This window comes from Engystomops pustulosus, chromosome 9 (genome assembly GCF_040894005.1).
Source record: "Engystomops pustulosus chromosome 9, aEngPut4.maternal, whole genome shotgun sequence".
In the NCBI taxonomy this organism is placed as follows: Eukaryota; Metazoa; Chordata; class Amphibia; order Anura; family Leptodactylidae; genus Engystomops; species Engystomops pustulosus.
Window position 1 is genome coordinate 31,848,772 of NC_092419.1, and position 13,376 is coordinate 31,862,147.

Here is a 13,376-nt window from a genome sequence, read left to right on the forward strand (position 1 = left end):
ACATGTATGTATCAGTCAGGTGAGGTGACCAGACGCCGCACACTGTACAAGTTACAATGTGTCACTCACAAACAATACAAAGTATAAGCGGCCTCCACCCTGGGAGTTCTGCAGAAAGCATCCAATCATCGTCCGCAGAATGAAGGAGTGACGGCTGCGGCGGCCAATCAGAGGTGATGGATGAGTGAGGCGGCAGCCAGTGCGTGCAGTGAGGGGGCGGGGCTGGCAGTGCTGGAGCCGGGCTGGGGCTGTGCTGGGGCTGTGTGCACTGAGCTGTGGGGAGAGGAGCCCGGGAGCAGGAGCTGCACACACACTTTCTGTAAGTCTGCGCTTCTATGTATCACTAGCAGGGGGGAGGCTGGGTGTATGGCTGTACATTCCCTATGGGAATCCCTATGGAATCCTGGAGGAGTCTGCATGGAGTCCTCACATCTGCAGATACCTATCAGTGCATTGCATCAGTTGCTAAGGTGAACAGTCATGTGATTTCCCCCCAAAAATTGACAATTCTAAGTTCTGCTGAGTAAGTAACCTGGACTATACCACTGCAGGGAGGGGGGCGCTACCATCCCATGGAGCGGGGATCAGCCAGGGTCCTGATATTTACTGTACGCTTTTGTATATTGGGCGATAAAACTAAGAACATATACGTATATGTCATTTATTTCCCATCCTCGCATTGCATGATATATATATTATACCAGTGCACATAGTGTCGGTCTATGACTCTGTTACGTTTTTAGTGCATTTTATAGTTTTTATAATCAGTTATGGACTAAAGATTTCCATCCGTCCCATTGTTACATATATTGTGCAATAGGTTCTACGCTCCCGAAATAATATAGGAAACTTTTTAAAGTGAAGGATCCCTTTGTCTGATCTGGAGCGCACATGACTCTGCGTTTCATGTTCTCTGGCAAACTTGTGAGATGTGGCTGGATAGCGGGTAGGAGATTAATAAATCCCAAATGTCTCATTAGCTCCGGTAGCTGGAACGCGGCTGGAACACACAGGGTTGGGATGTGGATGGATCAGCATTTCTCCTAGTGCTGAGTGATGATGAATATACAGGGGATGAGGCCTGTGTTCTAGTTTCATCACCAATTGGAATTGTTATCGCTGAAGAGTCACGGTGCAGTACCTCAACCCTCCATCGATGTAAGAGTGGCAGTGTTGCACGTAGTGACCCACTTGTTCTGGCAACCCTTGCCATGTCTGAATGACTTTATAGCCGTCGTGGAGTGTGATAACGTAGACAATAATGTATGGAATTTACGAGGGATGTGGACGTCAAGGTGTGAATAGACTCCTCTAGATAGTGTATGCGCTCTGTGTGCAAATGATTAACCTGGAGGGAGATCAATGATTAAAGGGATCACGCCTCTAGTTTCATTCTCTCTCACTTCTAGATTGTGCATGAAGTCTTTTGTAGCCATTTATTAAAGTGTTTTGAGCCTTTGTGTTTACGTTGTTTAGTTGGTGACTCCTTTTTTTTGGGATTGGGTGAAAAACATGGCTACTTTCTTCCAAAAACAGCACCACCCCTGACCATGGTATTACAGCTCAGCTTTATGGAGATGAATGGAATTCAATTGCAATACCAGCCACCACCCATGGTCGGGAGAGGAGCTGTTTTTGGAAGAAAGTAGCCATGATTTTCAACCTTTGGACAACCCTTTTAAGAAATTGATTGTGTGGTGACTAGAGATGAGTAGACCTGTAGTTTAAGTTCAGGTTCAGCCGGTTGTATTGCTCTATGAATAGCCAATGCGGCAAATTGACACCCTTTTCTACTTGCCATGGCTATGATCGGCCAGGGGGACACCTACGGCTGGTAGCAAGGGTTTGCTCATAACAGGTGGTGACTCCTCAACTGATAGAGGAGGTCCATAGGACTTTCAGCGTAGGGTAAAGGACTTGTAGGTCTTGACTTTGGTTAATCTAGAGATTGAACACTTTGCTGCTGTAGGTGGCGCTATTGCTTGTTTACATCTTCCCTATTCCTTGGTTTGGTTATGTACCTAGATCCCTCGGGGGCAGTTTTGGAATCAACAGTAAATGCTTTTTAAATTGACTGTAGGAGAACCTGTTCCTTCTTGTTTCCATCATGTTCCTGTCTAATCACTAATTGTACTTTTAGGGTCATTCCAAATGTTCCTTTATTACAGTCAGTCTTTACGTGCTGAACCATTGGAAGTCATTCCATGATAATGGTGGTTTCTGCATTTCTCTATTTCCTTCATCTTAAATAGCTTTTGGGTTTGGTGTGTACAACAGGTTTACTTGCCAAAACGGTTTTCAGTAAAACATGTGCCGGTAGGAATTCTTTCATACCGGTTAGTGGCTAAGATGTATTGGGGCTCCAAGAATGGTCACTGCTGCCAATTACTAGCCATATACAATGTTGGGCCTGACGCCTCCAATTTCTACAATTGACTATATGACCTCCAAAAATAAAGCCTAGCCATTAGAAAATAAAGTGAGCGTGGCCTTTCCGAGGGCTAATCTCTGAGGGTAGGTATTGGAAGCTTTTGTGTACAAATGTTTGTTCTTTTATGTCTCCTTTATCACGTGAGGATTTCACGAGATTAATAGAAAGCCGATCCCTGCGTAGTAATGTCATCCCTTCCCAATCGTAAACGTCATCTTCTTCGTCGACCTTCTTCAACCTCCTATTATTAGAAAGTCAAGACAGCCAGAGCCGATTGCGTGTTATCTTAGAATTTCTTTACCCATGGCGTATACAACCCTATGCCCGCCCGTGGAGTGACATTGTGGTGGCTTCAAGTCAGCTAAAGGTGAAGTCATGTCAAAATTCCTGTCTTATCACTGACAGGGTTAATACTTTACTTTTAAAAAGATTTTTTCTGCATTGCTTTGGTTTGTTAATCTATAACCACAGTTGTAGCTTCGGTTCTCTGATGTAATAAGGTTTGTCTCATAAATGACATCTTGTAGGACAAGTCTTTTCAATGAGACCTGCAGGGCGTCATAAAGTCATTTGTCATACGTATGAAGCCCATTGCCCATGATTGAAGTTGGTCAAGATTTTTCCAGACTTGGATTTGTATCGCATGCATGTTGAGTTCAGATTCTATATTCGGTCTGCGAATTCCCACAAGTGCATAGAGCGAGATTTTTGGACCAAAATGACTTGTGGGGATCACACCTGCCACCTCCACTGATGGCCTTGGGCACCAAAAGCAAAGTTGGCTAAACTGCTCAATTTTGGCAGTGCCAACTATATACAGTATATTATGTGTCATAAGGTAGCAATGCATAATATAAGGAGTAGAGATGAGTGGACCAGTTGTTTGGGTTTGGCCGTGTGACCTGGACATATTGCTGGATTGCCAGTCGAACAGCTAATACAGCCAACTGATGCCCCTGGCAACTAGCCATGACTTCGGTTGGCCAGGGTCACTCGGCCCAACCCTAACCCTGAACTCGAACTTCAGGTCAGCTCATCTCTAATTAGGATGAGACTCTATTTGAGCATGCCCAATCCTTCCACACAGAAGCTTAATTGCCCCTGAGGTGTCTAATAGAAGCTTATTTTCTTGTACCCGATTTGTCTATGGGCAACTTGACTTTAAGGCCGGTTGCCCTTGATCTAGTTTGGCTCGAGAAGCTCACTCTGCTTGCTTGTAGGATTTCCTGGACCAAACTTCTGATCTCTGGACTTAAAGGTCTAGGAAATCCTGCAAGCGCACGCATGGAGTTTCTCAGACCCAACTCGCTGGTGGGCAACTGGCCTTACTAAAACACCGGTACTGGTTTTACACCTATTCTGCAAGGGTGTCTGGTTCGGCCAGAAAGTGGTGCGGTTTGTCAAAAGTTGGCTTGACTTAGGATTTGACGTTGTAAAAGCCAGAATTGTGGCATAAACTTGTAAAGATGGAGATGACTTATCATCTGGCATCTATTGCTGTGATAATTCTGATACATCTAATTCTTGGTTTTTGTCAGAATCTTAGCGGCAGATTTACTTATCCTGTCTATGTGTTTAACGCATGATGACCGCCGTTGACCCAAATCCAACTACAGGGTTCATTGAACCTGAGAGAAACACATGAACATTGCTCTGTATGCTTAGTGGATTGTGCACTTTTTTTATGGAAGAAAATTTCCAGCTTCCAGCACATAATTCTTGTATGTAGATGGGACGATATGATGCCTAGTTTCTGTTAGTCTTGTGGTGAAGTCACATATGTCACCTCTACGGTCCTTATTAAACTGGTGTTGCCTCATTATGGATTATGGACTTTGGAGCCGGCCATGGAACGCTGGAGCCCAGTGTGCACAAAGCCTTAGACAATCCTATTATTGTCCTTTTTGTGATGGGGAACCTCCTGGATGAAAAAGAGCTTGGGATGACCCAATTAAAATTGATCTTGGTACAAATTTCTCCCAAATTTTTAGCCAATATATGAACTGTAAACATAAATATTTCTCTTTTTCTCCTGAAATGTTTCTATGTAACTGTAGGGGATGGAATCTACTTTGTATGTACAGTGCGTGCATGAACATGTCGTATGGAAGTGGAAATGAGGACAAATAATGAAGAATGTAAAGATGAAGAGTTCTGGGCTACGCCCGCAAGGAGATGTCCCAAGCATCCAAAATGTAGCAAAAGAGCTGAACATTTGACAATTCTTACAATGTCTAATTCCGCCATTGTCCATTGGCATTTTTTTTTTTTTTATGGACATTTTGGAGGATGAGCACTTGCTTTCTTGTTGTTTACTCCACTTCTTAGTAGGAAACGGTAATAAAATATGCATAAGATTAAAAAAAAGACTTCAAAGATCAATTTTTTTTTATTTTTTTTAAAACTAAATAGTTACTAGATGGCCAAGCTGGAATATGACTCGCTCAACTGCAAACATAGTCCTTGGATGCTTCCAAGTTGACTGCCTCTCAAAGGTAAAAAGACGGCACCCTTCAGTCTCTGCCTCCCCTGGTTAATTTAACCAGTCTCTGCCTCGCCTGGTTAAATGGTGGGGACACCCTTCAGTCTCTGCCTCCCCTGGTTAAATGGTGGGGGCACCCATCCGTCTCTGCCTCGCCTGGTTAAATGGTGGGGGCACCCTTCAGTCTCTGCCTCACCTGCTTAAATGGTGGGGACACCCTTCAGTCTTTGCCTCGCCTGGTTAAATGGTGGGGACACCCTTCAGTCTCTGCCTCCTCTGGTTAAAGGGCAGATGTACCCTTCAGTCTCTTTTCTGTTTTCCATTGGTGCTTAAAATCAGAACGTCGGTATGTTTCTGGAGTTATGGAGGAACCAGAGTATCTGGAGCAAACCTGTACAAAATTGGGGAGATAACACAACACAAACTCTATGCAGTTAGTGGTCCGCAGTGCAGCCGATCTCTAAACCACCATGCACACTTCATCCTCTGATTACCTTCCTCTTCCCCATTAGTAAGATGAGACCTTCTACTCAACTCTGTCTTGCGCTGGAATATGTGACATCACCCATCGATGTTTGGGTACTATACTTGGTAGTAATTTGTAGTATATTGTGTGTCGAAAATGCTTTCCTATATAGGGATAAAATAAATGGGTGCATGAAGACTTATGGATAGGTCAAGCACTGGAAAGCTTACCCACCACACTAGCCAAGCGTATACAGAAAGCAGATATAAGACTCTTGTACTGATCTGAGATGGTACACATAGCAAAGTGAGGTTTAGAGATCTTAAATGTATGTCATTGTCTATGATTTGATCCTCGTACCCGCTGCTCTGCTACCGTCACTCATACCGGCAAACAATAATGCTTGTCTGCTAATGCTGTACTGTATGGGGCGTTACATAATCCCACTGGAATGTATCCGGGCTTCCTGTTTGCTGCTTGAGAAAGGCAGAAAAAGTTGTCTGTCTGGTACATAGTGTAAGGAGAACGAAGGTGCGAGCGGGCGGCTGCAGGCTGGAAGTGCTCAGCTGCGTCTAAGTCTGATAAAGGGGGCAGATTCCCCACTGATGTCCATGTAGGGGTTTGCTGACCCACTAGTATACATATAGCGATATGATGTCCCCCTTTTATATAGGTTTTTTTTTTTTTTTTACCACCACCCCCTCTTTTCCAAAAAGGAGACTGTTGCCCTTCCTCTTGTTTTCATATAAGGGTCAGGTACCCCATTGCTTCCCATTATCATCATAGTCAGATTATAGGGTTTTAAAACTACTACTTCATATACTGCCCATAACTAGATCAGCTACTTTTTGACCAGTGTGATTCTAGTTATAGTGCCCCCCCCCCCCCCTACCATCAACATCCCATCATGATAAACCAGGGACACTTACTCATAGATCCAGGCACCGTGACTGTGGTAATCTTCTTATATTTGTTCTATGGCCTCCTTCCTTCTAAAATCTACTTTTATATTATGAGCCGTTAGGGCTCTGGGTTGTTCCAAGAACCTCTCTGTACTGCAGCTTCACAGGCTGTTACACTGTGCATGACCACCCCCCTACTGTGTGACATTACAGCAGGCAGAGGAAAAGGGGACAGACAACATAGTAGCCTGTGATGCTGCAGCTCAGAGGGGCTCTGGTAATGCCCCACAGGACCCATGGATAACAAACATAATTACGGTAGATTACCACAGTCACGGTGCCTGGATCTATGAGTAAGTGTCCCTGGTTTATCATGATGGATTATGATGGTAGATTTTCTTTAATTCTGCACAAAGCATCGGTTGGAGCAATGATGGATGTATACTGTAATACTGTAAATTTTCTCAATCTATGTATCCAATACAGAGTAGGTAGTATGAAATCACTCCCTGACCCTAGGAGGACACTAGACGTTATTGGGCTGCGGAATTGCACTGGATTGAGTGACGTATGGTTCCATCCTAGGACTCCTGGTTTCTAAAAATCTCCAAATATCTGACCTTGTGCAGCATTAGAGCTGTAGACTTTACAGTATATACTCGTGTGATAAAACATCCAGGTGATGTGTGTAGTATAAGGGAGGAGTACCGTAATCTGGAGGTGTTGGAGCATTTTAACAATTTTCAACGGTCACATAATTCCTCTTGCATGTGCCTGGGGTGGTTTTCGGCTCCTAACTATGTGCTACCTTCACGGCCTGTACACGATCAGGTTACAGGACGGTGTCCGTTACTGATGGGGCTGCATTTTTGTCATTCCTTTCTCGCTAACTATTACTCAGATCAGAGACCCTTGTGTCCCTCGTGGATTTCAACCGTTTCCTGTAGGTAAAGGATGGTTGAAAGTAAAGCCATACACTATGTTATTTTGTAGGATTATAAAGGCCATGTGCGGCGGTCTACTCCATTCATCTCCGGGAGCGACGAGGGGTCCGATGTTCACATGATCTTTCGGGGACTCGTCACTTGTGACTCCCACCGATAAAGAACTTGGGCCCTATCCTGTCTAACTTGATTGGTTGGACAACCCCTTTAATTCTCATCATAGTGGTCAGATTCTCACAAATCATAAGTTTTTATGGTATAAGCCTGTATGGTCTGTTGAATGCCTTTGGCAAGTCTGATACTGCCATTATTTTTGCTGTTAAAATAAAAAACTGCCTAAAAAAATACATGGAGTATTTTTGTAATGTACAGACAGTCCCCGGGTTACATACAAAATAGGGTCCATAGGTTTGTTCTTAAGTTGAATTTGTATGCAAGTCGAAACTGTATATTTTATAATTGTAGATCCAGACAAATAAAAGTTTTGCCCCAGTGACAATGAAAGTTTCAACATTTTTTGCTGTGATGAGACGAGGATTATCAATAAATCTTCATTACAGACACCTTACAGCTGATCATCGCAGTCTGGGACTATAGTAAAGCATCCAGAGAGGTCACCAGAGGTCACAGTGAGCAGAGGGGTCCGTCTTTAACTATGGGTCGTCTGTAAGTCGAGTGTACTTAAGTAGGGGACCACCTGTTGTTTTCCATTTTTGGAGGAACCCAAAAGGATTAAAACATCCTCTCCGCGAATACTGACTTAAGCCTCATTCACTTTGCCGTGTGGGGGACATATATATACGCCGTATGTCCCCCATAGATGGCAATGGACGCATGGCGCCGTACGTCTGAAGTACGGTTCAGCACATGTGCGGCACTGTACTGTTCCCTAGCCAGGAGAAAGATAGGACATGTCCTTACCCCGAACTACGGTGCTGTGCGCCATATATCGCTATGGTGCCGGTTTATGCCCGCCGTACAATGGTGCAGCAGACAGGTCTTAGTGTGAATATAGCCTTAGTTTGTATTCTGATGTAAGTGTGGGGTAGATATAAGTGGCTGGCAGACATTGTTGCCATCCCATATTACAGTCCAGTCACTTTGCAATCTATTTTGTAACTTTTTCCGTACGTAGGCAATTGCAGGGTTTGCATATGGCAAACTTCCATGCTAAATTTTGGGTGGATTATGGTAAAAACTGCAGGATTCATTCTTATTCATGTAGGATTTTTCAAGTTTCGGCCAACGCATATTGTAACTGCTTAGAGATGATGCCACACTTGCCATGGAGGCATGTATAATGTACATGAAGCATTATATAAACCTTGTAACATATCGGACAGATGTACTGGCACGTGCGGCGCTCGCGTTACAAAGCGCCACTGTTCCCTCCTCACGTGTTACAATACAACAGGTGGTCAATGGCGTATACTGTAGTAAGATCTGATAGTAACATTTGTCTCTGTGTAAGACTCCAAATTATACAGGAACTCTTATGAAGATCGGCTCTTGAGCACAAGCTTCTGCTGCAATAAAGGAAATAATTGTAAGCCTCATGCACCTATATAAATTTTGGGTGCCACGTGGTCTTGTATGATTTGGTACAAGAAAGGATGTAATAAAAATTAGAGTATAATAATATAATAAAAATCTTTTATATGGCGCCATCATTATGGGGAACCTAGGCAAATAAAATAAGATATCACAGAGTGATAACATCATCAGATGAAACAAAAGAAATGAGGCCCTGCTCGCCAGAGCTTACAGTCTATTGGCGCATCTTTCCGAATAGCAAAACTATGAAAGGTCTAAAGAGGAACTTTAACCTCCAACATTTTGTCTTCACCGATTTTGAGAATTTGTATGTTTTATCGAGCTCCATAAGGGTGATGCCACACGTCCAGTCATTGGACTGTTTTAAAGCATGCGTTTTTAAAATGCATCCGTTTTTTTTTCTGTTTACCATTGAGATTCATGGACCTTCAGACAACCGTGCCGAATTGGAGATTTTGATGATACTTGAAATCTCATCGTTGGCAGAGTATTCAGTCTGTGATGCATGGCCCCATACATTTTCGACATTCACGGACCGAAGATGTAGAGAAAAAGTTGGGGCCGGAGGAGGCGGTACCATGGCTGTTTTAGTAAAAAATCTCCATTGACGTTATAATGGGGCAAAATCTCCGGTGTTGGCCCTAGTAACACCCATGGCTAAATAGAGTCATATATTGGGAGGCTCCAGCATTGTTACACTATGAAGAAGACCATTCTATGCTAAAACTGACATGGGAAGAGGCAACGGCTCTTCTACAAGATGTTTGTGATGGCAACAGATAATACATTAGGTGTTCACATTTGGTGTCCTAGGCGGTTTTGTCCATATATATTGCTGACTAATTGTTTATACAACTACTTGTCATTGGCGCTGTAGAGTAGATTTGCGCACCTGTTGCCATGTCCGCTGACTTCTTCTCTACATGAACGTGCCATGATCTCATCAGGGAATGGTTTAAGAGATAGCAATGTGATGGATTAGTGTAGAATGTAGGTGGCTGGCTGCTAATCATTAACGTACATTGCACTATGATAAATACACTATGCTTACACTATGAGAGGATTATTATTTTTGGCAATGTCTGCAAATGTGCCACACAGGATTACTCATCCACCCATCATGGGTGTGGAGGTCTTTAAGGGAAATCTACCACCAGGATGAAGGATTGTAAACCAAGCACCCTGGCATGCTGGTGAAGATTGTCTTTTTTTTTAAAGCTTCTTAAGCTTCTTGGGGAAAAAAAAGGTTTTAAAAAATATGCAAATGAACCTGAGGGGCTCAGAGTCCTATAGTTGTCAGTGGAGCCTGGAGAGTCTTTTGCATAATTTAAAAACCTACGTGTCTGACTTGTACAACCCTGGTCATCAACCCAGTTATAATTTTTTTTTTTTTTTTGGTGGGGGTGCCGGGGGGGGGGGGGGGGAGGTCTTCGATGTAGACCATAAATTTCCCAGGTACTTTGTTCCCGAGGATGATTTTGTATCGGCAAAAGCCTACGGAATCAACTTCTACAAAATCAAGTGAATGGACTTGTCGGGTCTATCGTTGGTTCTGATCCATGATACAGTAGCTTGAAAAGGAAAGCTGTCGGCCTGATTATTCTACAAAAAATTAAAACATGGCTTCCGTTTTTTCCACGCAAAGGAGAATTGTGTGTCGGCAAAAGGTTTATGACTGCTCGTTGACCATTCTAGTCTGAGTTGTAAATTGTAAATTTCTATGGATAATAGCCAATATGGCTACACGAAAATGTGTCCGGTTTAGAGTTTATGTGGACGGTTGGGTCCTGGTCATGACACGTTGCAGCATGACTACATTCATTGGGTGCAATGTATCCGCACAGTACCATGATCTTATTACAAGTCACCACGTTGCCCTAGTCTAATTTGGGGACTCATTGTCTAGAGCACAAATTAAATATTGTGGCCCATCTGAGCTAAAAAGAATAGTCAAAATAGAGACGTAGACAACATTTATAACCAGGAGCTGAACAATGTCTAACTTTGGCCTTCAACTTTTTAATGATGTCTTGCTATTTTAGCAATAAAAATTTCCATAAAAGGTTCTTCCGTAAGGGCGAAGTCTAGTGTGGAATTATATGCGCCTCTCCCTGAATACAATGCCCTTAAATAGCTGAATGTTACATGCTGAATGAAGAGAAATACCATGGTAGAAATAACAAGGTGTATTCTTGGCCCTTCCGTTTCAGTCTGCTGGTATATTTGGCTCCAGCTTGTTTAGTCTGACGTCGGATTGTTTGGGGACATCTCTGGATTGTTGCAGAGGTTTGATTAGACCATGTCGGAATAGCAGATCCGCTATGGTTTAGTTATAGAAGAAAATTTTAAATTCTAATGAGTGGCTGAAGTGTGGTCATTCGATGAGTCTGAGGGCCCTGCCTGTGGGATCAGCCAAAGATCATTTCTATAAAAGCATGGTGGCTTAGTGGTTAGCATTACAGCCTTGCAGCACTGGGCACCTGGGTCATCATCTGCAAAGAGCTTGTATGGTCTCTCCGTGTTGCGGGTTTCCTCCCTCGCTCGAAAACATACTGGTAGGTTGATTAGATTGTGTGAGCCCCATTGGGGACGGGGACCGATTTGGCAAACTCTGCGCAGCACTGTGCAATCTGTATGCGCTATATAAATAAAGGAATTATTATTATAAAAAGTCTTCAGAAGGATCAAGTATTTTTGTTTTCCTGCTGTATAAAAAAAACAAACTCAACTCCTGCACAAACATCGACTTGGTCGTCCGCCGCTCCGAGCTTCCGTGTAGGGTCACTGGAGAATGGCTGCAGTAACAACAACCACAACTCCTTGGAAGGAGCGATAGCTTTTCGGTTTCCTTCTTTCATGGCCGACTGGGTAATATTTCCCCCCCCCCCCTTACCTGATTGGTTGATCTTGTTCTTACCGGTGGAATGGCCATTTATAGGCCGCACCATCAAATCTATTCTCGTATGAATAGTCGTGTATTAGCCACCGAACTTCTCTCTCATTGACCGTAAAAAAAAAAAAAAAAAAAAAAGATTTATCATGGAAACGAGAAATATGTTCTGCGGACGGGAAGCAGAACAAGGAGAAGCATCTGCTTCCATCTAGTCCATTAACCTTGAGCGTTATTCTTATGGATCGGCCATGCTTACTTAACACAGGTTAATCCAACAAAATGTGATATTTTTTTTTTCTTCTTAAATCTGCCTCCCACAGACCACGGGTGCGGCCGGTGGTAGGACAGTCAGACAGGTTTGATTACACAATGTGTATGTGTCATTATTGTCCCTCTCCCACGTACATCCCTATCATGGCAAGTGTGGAAATATACAACCTGCACATAAAGCTATAGTGGTGCATTGTATGTGCAAACTTCATGTACAAGGCACTCAAGTTTGTATTTCATGGTATAAGGGTAGGAAGCATTTTGTTTGCATAGAGACCAAGTCATTGCTGGCGTCTGTGTATTTGTGTGATATGAGTATAGTAATGGAGTCATTTGTACCTCATTTCGGCAGGAACTCTGCGAACAACTTGACTGTTGACATAATGTTCTCTCATGCGGCAGCTTGTATTATTGGGACATCTTGAGACACTTTGAGCATTTGTGTTCTTACTTGTCTTGCGTTACACATAGTACTAACGTCTTCAAATTCTGCAGCTCTTTACAAATCATAAGGGACATATACAGATATAATATTACATTACGGAGAACAGACAGTCATATGGAACAATAGAGGTGAGGACCCTGCTCCTGTTCTGGTTTCCTAGTTTTTTACTTAATGTAGCATCTAAACTGAGAAACAAGACGCCCCTATCTGTTATCTTATGTCATCTTCACAGGTAGTCCATTGTTTGTGGCCCGTTTTGTCATTGGCATGCGAGTCACTAACGTGGCTGGAATAGGACCTGCTTTATAATTATCTACTTATATGGTAAAGGTGACCATACAAATAAGAATGAAGTTGGTTAAAGTAGACAATTGAGCCTTTAAAGGGAACCTGACAGCAGCTTGCAGATCATGTTTATTTTATAACCCAGTGTGGTGGCATTATCCAGAAAATCTACATTTGTATAAAGTCAGGGAGGCGGAGATTTTAACACTGAAGTCAAGTTCTCTCCCTAAAAAGGCTCCCTACACTGTAATTAAGGGTCTTGCATCCAGAGACATCACTAACCAGATCTCCTGATGTCCAATGCATGATTTCAATACCAGAGGAGGAGGGTTCAGAGCTCCCCACCTCTCCTCCTCCTTGACTATAAACAACCAATTTACATCTCACTTCAGTGTTGATTTTCTGGATGATGCCACCAACCAGGGCCATGAAAGAAACAAAAACTAGAAGGTGTTACACAGCTTGACAGTATTCTGTTATTAGTTTATTAGGCCGATTGCTGATGACAGGTTCCCTTTAAAGGGCATCTACTCCATGTGCATTAATGGAACCTTGAGCCCCTGAGGCTGATTTGCACACAATTTTAAAGCCTTTAAAAAAAAAACAAAAAAAAAAAAAACGAGCATAGGAAGCTTAAACAAGAGCAGATCCTGCGAGAGGGGGCACACACCAGTATGTCAGTGTGCTTGGTTTACAATACTTTA

General features: G+C 43.0%; 1 protein-coding gene across 2 annotated transcripts in view; it reads left to right on the forward strand.

Annotated features, from left to right (window-relative positions):
* The first annotated feature begins 211 nt into the window (after nt 1-211).
* PLS3 (plastin 3) overlaps nt 212-13,376 on the forward strand; it is a 51,734-nt gene continuing 38,569 nt past the window's right edge. For both annotated transcript variants that reach the window (XM_072125946.1, XM_072125947.1), the window contains exon 1: nt 212-319. The gene's annotated coding sequence lies outside the window, so the exon portion shown is untranslated. The remainder of the gene's footprint in view (nt 320-13,376) is intronic.